At 65.9% G+C, this 8,185-nt stretch overlaps 1 long non-coding RNA gene across 1 annotated transcript; it reads right to left on the minus strand.

The window, feature by feature from the left end:
• Window positions 1-6,211: 6,211 nt before the first annotated feature.
• Window positions 6,212-8,094, minus strand: LOC142818247 (uncharacterized). Its single transcript, XR_012895623.2, has 2 exons — window positions 7,774-8,094; window positions 6,212-7,238 (listed from the first exon to the last, which is right to left on the minus strand). It is a non-coding gene; the product is annotated as an uncharacterized LOC142818247 (long non-coding RNA).
• Window positions 8,095-8,185: the final 91 nt, after the last annotated feature.

Consider the following 8,185-nt stretch of genomic DNA (forward strand, 5'->3'; position numbering starts at 1 on the left):
CCTTCTGCTAACGCGGCTGACAAAGGCGCTCAGATCCCCCTCCCCCCCGCCCAGCACCCCTCTGCTAACTAACCCGCCGCGCCCCTGGGCCAGAGAGAAGGCAGCAGGGCCAGGATGTTCCTGGGGCTGGTTTCCCGGGACGAGGGTATTTACCGTCCAGCGGGCGTCCTGGGCTCAGCTGGGGGACGGGAGCTGGGAGCTGGGCGCTGAGCGGGGTGGAGATGGGTAAGTTGCTCCCCCCATTTTGAACAGCCATGTCAGTCCTGGCCCTGGGAGCCCAGGCGCGGCGCTGGCAGGGGAGCAGAGCCAGCAACTAGAAAAGGGCCCGAAGGGAAGCATCTAAAACAAACCCAGGTGCTGGCCGGGCTCACCAAACAGCGCAGCTCCAGCTGTGGATCCCTGGGGCTGGAAGGCACCAAGGTCCTGGGCCAGGGATCTGGGGAGGCGCTGGGGGTTAATTGGCACCTAGGAAGGGGAGAAGGAAGAACCGCACAGTCGGAAGGGCCTGGCACATGCCCCTCCCGTGGGCAAGAGTCCCGGAAAAAGAAAGCAGGTGCCAGGGCTTGGACACAGCCAGTACGTGCCCACGCGCCGCACCGGCACCTCCCTGACATCATGGCTCCTTCCCCACCGGCTCCAGTTTCCTGCTTTGCTTTGTTAAATCTCCAGGCCTTGTGGACTTGGGGAGCATGGACCCGTGGTCACCTCTGGCAAAGGGGCTACGCCTTACGCCAGCCCCATTACATGGCGGGCTCTCAGGTCCGGTGGGGCTGGGCACTAGCATAGGGGGCAGCTGCTTGTGTCATGGAAGGAGCGGGACTGGGGGCTGCCAGGGTGTGGCGGCATGTCGGGTACCCTCCGATCCTGCACCCCCAATCCTGCACCCCTGATCCTGCACCCCCTGATCCTGCACCCCCAATCCTGCACCCCCAATCCTGCACCCCCTGATCCTGCACCCCCTGATCCTGCACCCGGTCTACAGCAAGATGAGACTCCTCCAGCCAGTCGAATGGGGGTTTATTGCTTCTGCAAGGTGCAGCCCAGCCCGGGTTCTATGTGGGCATCCAAGTGAGGGCCAGGCAGCCTCAGGCCCCTTGGGGTGGGGTCCACAGGCCCCCAAAGCCCCAGCACTCCGCTCAGTCTCTTCGCTCCATGTTTTCCCAGCCAGGACTGTCTCTCCCACCCCGTTGTTCAGGTGAGAAGCCCTGCTGGCCATTGTCTACCTGCTGGAGCTCAGGGGTCACCCCCGCTGGGCCGTGCTCACAGGAGGCCACTGGGGAGGGAGGCTAGGCTGGAGCAGGCGTTTCCGGGGTTTGTTTTCCGTGCCACTCACCAAGCTGAACTGCGCTGCCCGAGGCCGGGCGCTTGCTGGGGCCAGTGCAGAGCGGGCGGGGCGGGGAGCCGAGGTGGCTGCTAAGTTCGGGTGTGTGCAGGGTGGCCTGCGCCTGCGGGAGGGCAGGGGGCAGAGAGGAAGCACAGGGAGGGCACCCGGGTCTTCAATTAAAATCTAGGGGGCACCTGAACCCGCATCCCCCCATGTCACTCAGGAGCAGCGACTCCGAGTCCTGGGGGCGTCCCAGGGACCGGGGCCGGACACTCCAGGGAGATGCTCGGGCGGGCGCGGGCCTGCGAGGCCTGGAGCGGAGGGCGCTGACCCCGGGCAGGCTCACACAGGCTCCCTGTCGCTAAGGGAGGTGTGGGAGAGTCACTGCTGATGTTCCTCATGCCTGGCCTGCCCCCCAAGCACAGGCCTGCTGACCCCCCCTCGCCCTGCTGGCCATCCCTCCCGCTGCCACCCTGTGTGCGTCAGCCCCATTCCCCTGGCCACCGGCGCAGCCACCCCCTGCCCTGGGACGGCTCTCTGGGGGCGGGCCCAGTGTGCTGGGGCAGGGGACCCTGTGCGTGCCCGTGGGCACCACGCGGAGGCCGTGGCTGTGCGGCTCCGGCGTCGTGGACTCCGTGGTGCAGTGCCGGGACGGGGAACCCACACTTCCCAGCACTGGGACGCTCTGATCCCAGAGGAGTCGGGCTTGTGGGGGTAGTGCCCAGGACCTGGGCCCTGGCTGCCCGTGTCCCCCCCTCACTCCTGGGGCCCGCCACACCCCAAAAGCTTCCAGGAGCCACACGGCAATGGGGACCGTAATGGGGCAGGAGGCTGAGGGGGGCGAGGGGACCCACTGTTGGGCGAAGGGCCTGTCGTGGGCTGGGCACTTGCCCCAAGAGAGACCCTGTCGCTGCCCCACCCCGTACTCCTGTGTCCGGGCTGGCAGAGCTGGCTTGGGCAGGGGCAGGCAGCTCGGCTGGGGAGGGCAGTGGCCTGCGCCGTGGCCTGTTCCGTGGCAGGAAGCACTGGGTCCCCCCCAGTCTCTCGTGGCACCAGAGCCCATCCTGCCTGCCCCTGGCCCGGAACTTCTCCAGCCCTGCGGGTTCCAGTCTCCCTGTGGCCAGGCCCCCAGTAGGGCCCCACTGCCAGGGCCCACGGGGCTGCCGGAAGGCCAGCAGAGTCGTGGCGGGTGCAGGGGCGGTGACAGGCCCTGGGGGTGGCGGGCACCCAGGACAGGCCAGGCCCGGGGTAACGCCGGCACAGGGGAGAGCCTGCTCCCATTCTGCCACTTCTGGGCCTGGCCACCACCCCCTGCTCCGATGGGGCCGCTGCATGATGCCTCTGAGCCCAGCAGGCTGGGGGAGTAGGTGGCAGAGGCAGGTGCCTTTAAATATCACGGCTGCTGACAGATCCGGTTAATATTAGCAGCCAGTGCGGGCAAAGAGGGGGCTGGCCTGCCGGCAGCATCGCTAGGCCGGGCGCCCGCCGCGCAGATGGCACCATCACACAAGCCACACAGGAGGCGCCCACGGCGAGGCGAGCCAGGCAGGGATGGGCCGGAAACGCAGCTCTCTCGGGCTCACAGGCCCCCGTGCACCCACTGCAGACGTGGGGCCAGGGGACGCCTTGAACACACCCCACGTCCTTGCAGAGCCTGGCCCTGCCGCCCCAGACAGGGCTCGCCGCGGACAGAGCTGAGCGCCGGGTTGTGCTCACCACGGGGAGGGGGCAGGACCGAGCTGGGCACCAGACAGGGGGCTCTGACTGGCCCTGGCATCGCCACGGAGCACACCACGGGTGACATGGCCAGCCTGGCCGAGCTGCTCTGGGCTGAACGCCGGAGGCCTGGCGAGAGGCCGAGCGGGTGCTCACCGTGGTCCCCCTGGATCCGTGCTGTGCGGTGCAATGGCTGGGTGTCTCCAGCCCACCCCCAGGAGGCAGGGTTGCAGGGTGGGAGGTGGTGCGGGAGTGGCGGCGGCTGCAGACGTTGCTGGCCACATGCTCGGCCGTCCGGGCGGGCTGCATCGTGCCCATCTGCCTGCAGCTGCAGCCTGGGTGCCAGGGCAGGCACGGGTGCCCCCAGCCCTTGTCCCCTGCCCGAGTCGGTCTGCGCTGCGGTCAGAGCCCTGGCGACCCGTGGTACTAGGCCCACGCTGGCTCTGCTCCAGGCAGCACCCAGAACGCTGGCAGGGATGTCCCGGGAGCACGGGCATCACCCGAGGGCCCAGCCAGGGCCCCAGAGGGCTGGGACACCCCATGCCCAGGGTTCACGCCTCTGCTTGGCGCTAGCGGGGAGCGCGGGCTCGGGAACGCGCCCAGGAGCTGCAGGTGCCCTGAGGCAGCGGAGATGGTCCCAGCCCTCGGTGCTTATCAGGTTTGCAGAGCCTCCAGCCTCGGTTCTTATTGGCCTCTGAGACCCCGGCCCCCAGCCAGGGATCCTGCTGGCCCGTCAGACGTGGCCTAGGGAGAGCCTCGAGTCACAGCCCCCCCGGCCTGCGGACCCTCCCACTGATGTGGCGACGTGGTGCCCGGGCAGCAGAAGGCCCCAGGCCCCCGTCCCGGAGGCGCTGACTGTTCCTGCTCCGCCCAGCCCCGGGGGCCCTGGCTGCATCGCTCCTGCCCTGCAGAGATTCCCGGCTGCTTGCCATGGCCTGCAGGCTGCAGGGTCAGCCCATCACAGTCAGGATCCCTGGGCTGTGGGGCAGCACCAGGAGGCGAGGGGGGTCGAGCTATTTCTTAGGGGGAGAGGAGCCTGCCCCCCCCCCCGAATGCCCCTCCGTCTGAGAGCCCGCCCCAGCCCACGGGACCCGGGCCGGCGTCGGATCAGCTCTCTCCCCAAGGTGGCAGCAGCCGCCCAGGACTAGGGCACCGTGCCAGGCTGCAGCCATCAGGCAGCCCGGCGTGAGCCCAAGCAGGGCAGTAGATCAGCCCCCCTCTCCCTGCGCCCCCTGCATGACTCAGGCCGTTTCCCTGCTCACAGGAACTAATGAGGGGAATTACAATCAAGCCACTGGGCTGCTAGTTCTGCTTGCAGGGGCCCCGGTCTCTCAGCAGCTGGCTGGCCAGCGTGTTCCCAGCGCACCCGCGCCCGGCCCCACACGCAGGACAGGCCCAGCTCGGAGAGCTCGGGGCGGTGGCCTGCTGCAGACGGCCACCGTGGGCCCACGCTGAGATAACACCACGTTGCCTCTCCTGGAGCGGCCGTGCGGGGCAGTGGGCTACTGGCCTTGATTTCTTGCAGAGCCCTGAGGGTCCAGCCTCCCCTGGTGAGTCCCTGAGCTCCAGCGCGTCTCAACAGCCCAGCGGGGGGTGAGCCGCTCGGACGCGGACCCAGACGCGACTGCCCCGTGGGGCGGGTGCGCATCCCTCGGCGCGTGGCCCTGTGCGTGTCTGGGGGTCTGAAACGTCTCTGGCATGCACTGTGGGGCGGACAGCTGAGCTCGTGCGTGCCAGGCCTCTCCCACCCCGTCCGTCCGGGGCTGAGAACACCTGTTCCCGCCCCCCCGCCCCCGCCTGCTTTAAACGTCGGCCTACGCTTGTCCCGGGGCATTTCCATTTCCTGGGGCCTTCCTCGCGGGCTGCCCCCCCCCAGGGACCTTCAGGCAGACACCACAAGCAGGGGGGGCTTGCTGTCCTGGGCCCCCCCAGAGGTAGGAAAGGCTCTGTAAGCGCCCCGCTGAATGGGAGTTTGTGCACGGTGTGGCTGCTACTGAAGCAGAAGGGTTTTGGGGGAGCTCAGGGGGCGAATGGGCAGGCACAGGGCTGGGGTTCAAGTGGGTCTGCATGGTCACGGGGTGCCCGGGGCGTGAACGGCCGTATAGAGCGCCTGGCCGGCTGCGTGCGTAGGGTAACGGCCCTCGAAACGCACGAGTTCATCTAGTGCGACCGCCTGGCCTCACGCAGGCCGGGGAACTGAACCCAGCCGCTCCGGCAAGGATCCCCGACCGTGTGCGTGGCCACAGCAGAGCCCGCGGCAAAGAGCACCCTGTCCTGCTGACGGCAGCGGAAGGGGGGCGGCAGTGGCTTGTTTCTAACGTGAGTGTGTCCGGCTTTAACCTGACTCCTGCTCTGCCTTTCCCCCCTCGCTGAAAGGCCCTTCGCACCCAGCGCGCTGGCCCGCCTCAGCCGAGCGCTCGCCACCGTCTAGGGCACTGACCGATGGAGCCGCCAAGCCTCGCCCGCCCAGCCTCTTCCGCAAGCCTGGAATCGCGGCCGTGGCTCTTCTCTGCGGACCAGAGCTGGACTCCGCCTCCCGGGATCCGTCTCACAAGTGCCGCGCCCAGAGGTGTAATCCCCTCCCGCCCGTTCCCCCCTGCGTGCATCCCAAGAGCACTCTACACCTCTGCCACAGCATCGCGCAGGGAGCTCGGGCTCAGCTCTTCCCCCACGTCACCCCGACCCCCTGTGCAGAGTCCCCGCTCTGCAGCGCCCCGCCCTGTCGGGACGGTTCCCATGCTCTGGGCCGGGAGGTTTGGCCTTGCATCTGGCTGCATTGAGACATGGGGTTTGAATAGGCCCTGCCACTGCCACATGCCCATGGCTGTCCATGGCTCCGCCAATCCCGATCAGCCACAACCATTCTTGGCCACGATTTTACACGCCCGGCTGCCCTGGACTTTATGAGGCTCCAGTTCTGACGAATGGCCCGTGCGGCGTTTAGAAATGGACCGCTCAGCTCCCAAAGCCGGCTTCCACTTCTCAGTCCACGGGGGCTGAGTTAGGACGTTTCAACTTAAGAGGCGATTTTCAGGACCCAATTGTGCATGAGCTGGAGGACTGCCTGTGCGCCCAGACTGGCCTGGCCCGATACCTACCTGCAAGCCCCCTCCAAGCACCCCCATCCCTCCTCCTGGGTAACCGCTTTGAGATCTGTTCACTGGCCAGCGCTTAATGAACCTGCCGTGGGTTTTATTGCAAACGTTTCAATCCAAACGTCAGGCAGCTCGATCAAATGCCGTTTGGAAGGCACTGGACTTAGCTGGGTACCCTACGGAGTTCCCTCTAGCGCCCAGCCTCGTCATCCCATCAGAGAGAAACCCGGTTTGTCTGACATGGAACCACGCCGAGTGACAGTCTAGTCCTGGCCTGGAATTCTTTACTGTTTGGATCCCAGATTTGCTCGCCCATTGTTTTTCCTGGGGCTGGCTGTCCTGGAGGCACCTGGGTTCTCCTGCCTGCTCCTCTGAGTACTGACAGGACGTAAGCACTTTCCCAGTCGTCCGGAATTTCCCCTGGATTCCAAGTTTTATTAAAAATTAACATTAGGGATCCGGAGGTCTCAGACAACCCCGTGCGCAGGCTGCTCCGTAGCAGAGACTAACACCCTGGAAAGTGCATCACCACCCTCGTGTCACACGAGTACCTCGTCCTCCTTGCCAAATGCAGAGCAGAACTGTGTACTGGGCCCTGCTGCCTTTTCCGCATCATTCGTACAGGGCCTAGCACCCACAGGCACGGAGCCTCGGCACGCTGGACATACACATAAATAATCATCATAGAATCATAGAACACTAGGACTGGAAGGGACCTCGCGAGGCCATCGAGTCCAGTCCCCTGCCCCCATGGCAGGACCCAGCACCAGTGAGACCATCCCCAATAGACATTTATCTGACCTGCTCTTAACTATCTCCAGTGACAGAGATCCCACAACCCCCCTGGGCAATTGATTCCAGTGTTTAACCCCCCTGACAGGCAGGAAGTTTTTCCTCATGTCCAACCCAAACCTCCCTGGCTGCAGTTCAAGCCCATTGCTGCTTGTCCTGTCCTCAGAGGCTCTTCTCTGGACCCTCTCCAATTTCTCCACATCTTTCTTGAAATGCGGTGCCCGGAACTGGACCCAAGACTCCGACTGAGGCCTGACCAGCGCAGAGCGGAGCGGAGCGGAATGACTTCGTGCATCTTGCTCACAACACACCTGTGAATGCAGCCGGAATCACGTTTCCTTTTTTTGCAACAGCATCACACTGTTGACTCATGTTCAGCGTGTGGTCCACTCTGACCCCTCGATCCCTTTCTGCAGGACTCCTAGACAGTCGCTTCCCATTGTGTGTGTGACACGGATTGTTCCTTCCTAAGGGGAGCACTTTGCATTTGTCCTTATCAAACTTCACCCTGTTTACCTCCGACCATTCTCCAGTTTGGCCAGATCAGTTTGACTCATTGTCTTACTATTACCCATTTCCCCAGAGCAGTCTGGTAACTACCAGTTCGGGGGTTTCCTTTGCTCCTGGGGGGGGGGGGGGGGCTGGCTGAGCTCGGCTTTCCACCAGTGCCAGTTTTAGCCATTTCGCCCTGGCATGGCCAAGGCTCGGGACTCGAGGGGGTCTAGACCCCAGCACTAAGCCAGCGCCTCATCTCTGCTCCCGAGGTTCGGGGAGTTCCCAGTCCCCTTCCCGCCCCACTTGCTCACATTTGCCCCCACCCAAGTTGAACGCCCCCCGCGGACTCACCCAGGTCGCTCTGTGCCGATGCCCCGTTGCTGGTTCCCGGGGCATCTCCCGCTTGCAGGCCCCCTTGCTCCAACCTGCTCCCTTGTGCCTCTCGCTGGCGTCTCTCTCCGTCCGCCCCCGCGCGCTGTGGCCACGGGGGCCGGGACCTGCGGGCGCTCCCCGGCGGCGGCCGGCTCTGCCTGTGTGCGAGCCCCCAACTGCGCCCCTGGGAGGCGGCTCCCTTCCCCGCTGCGCGCCGCCTGGCACCGTCACTTCCCTGCACCGGGGCAGGGCGGCGGCCGCTAGCCCAGGAGCCTGCTGGTGCCGGGCGGGCGGGCGGGGGTCCCAGAGTCCCCCCCTCCCGCCCCCGGGCCCACCCCCCGCAGCAGCAGGAATGTCCAGCCCGGCCGTGCGCGGGGAAGCCCGGACCCGC

Source organism: Pelodiscus sinensis, chromosome 13 (assembly GCF_052426305.1).
Source record: "Pelodiscus sinensis isolate ZL-2025 chromosome 13, ASM5242630v1, whole genome shotgun sequence".
Classification (NCBI taxonomy): Eukaryota; Metazoa; Chordata; order Testudines; family Trionychidae; genus Pelodiscus; species Pelodiscus sinensis.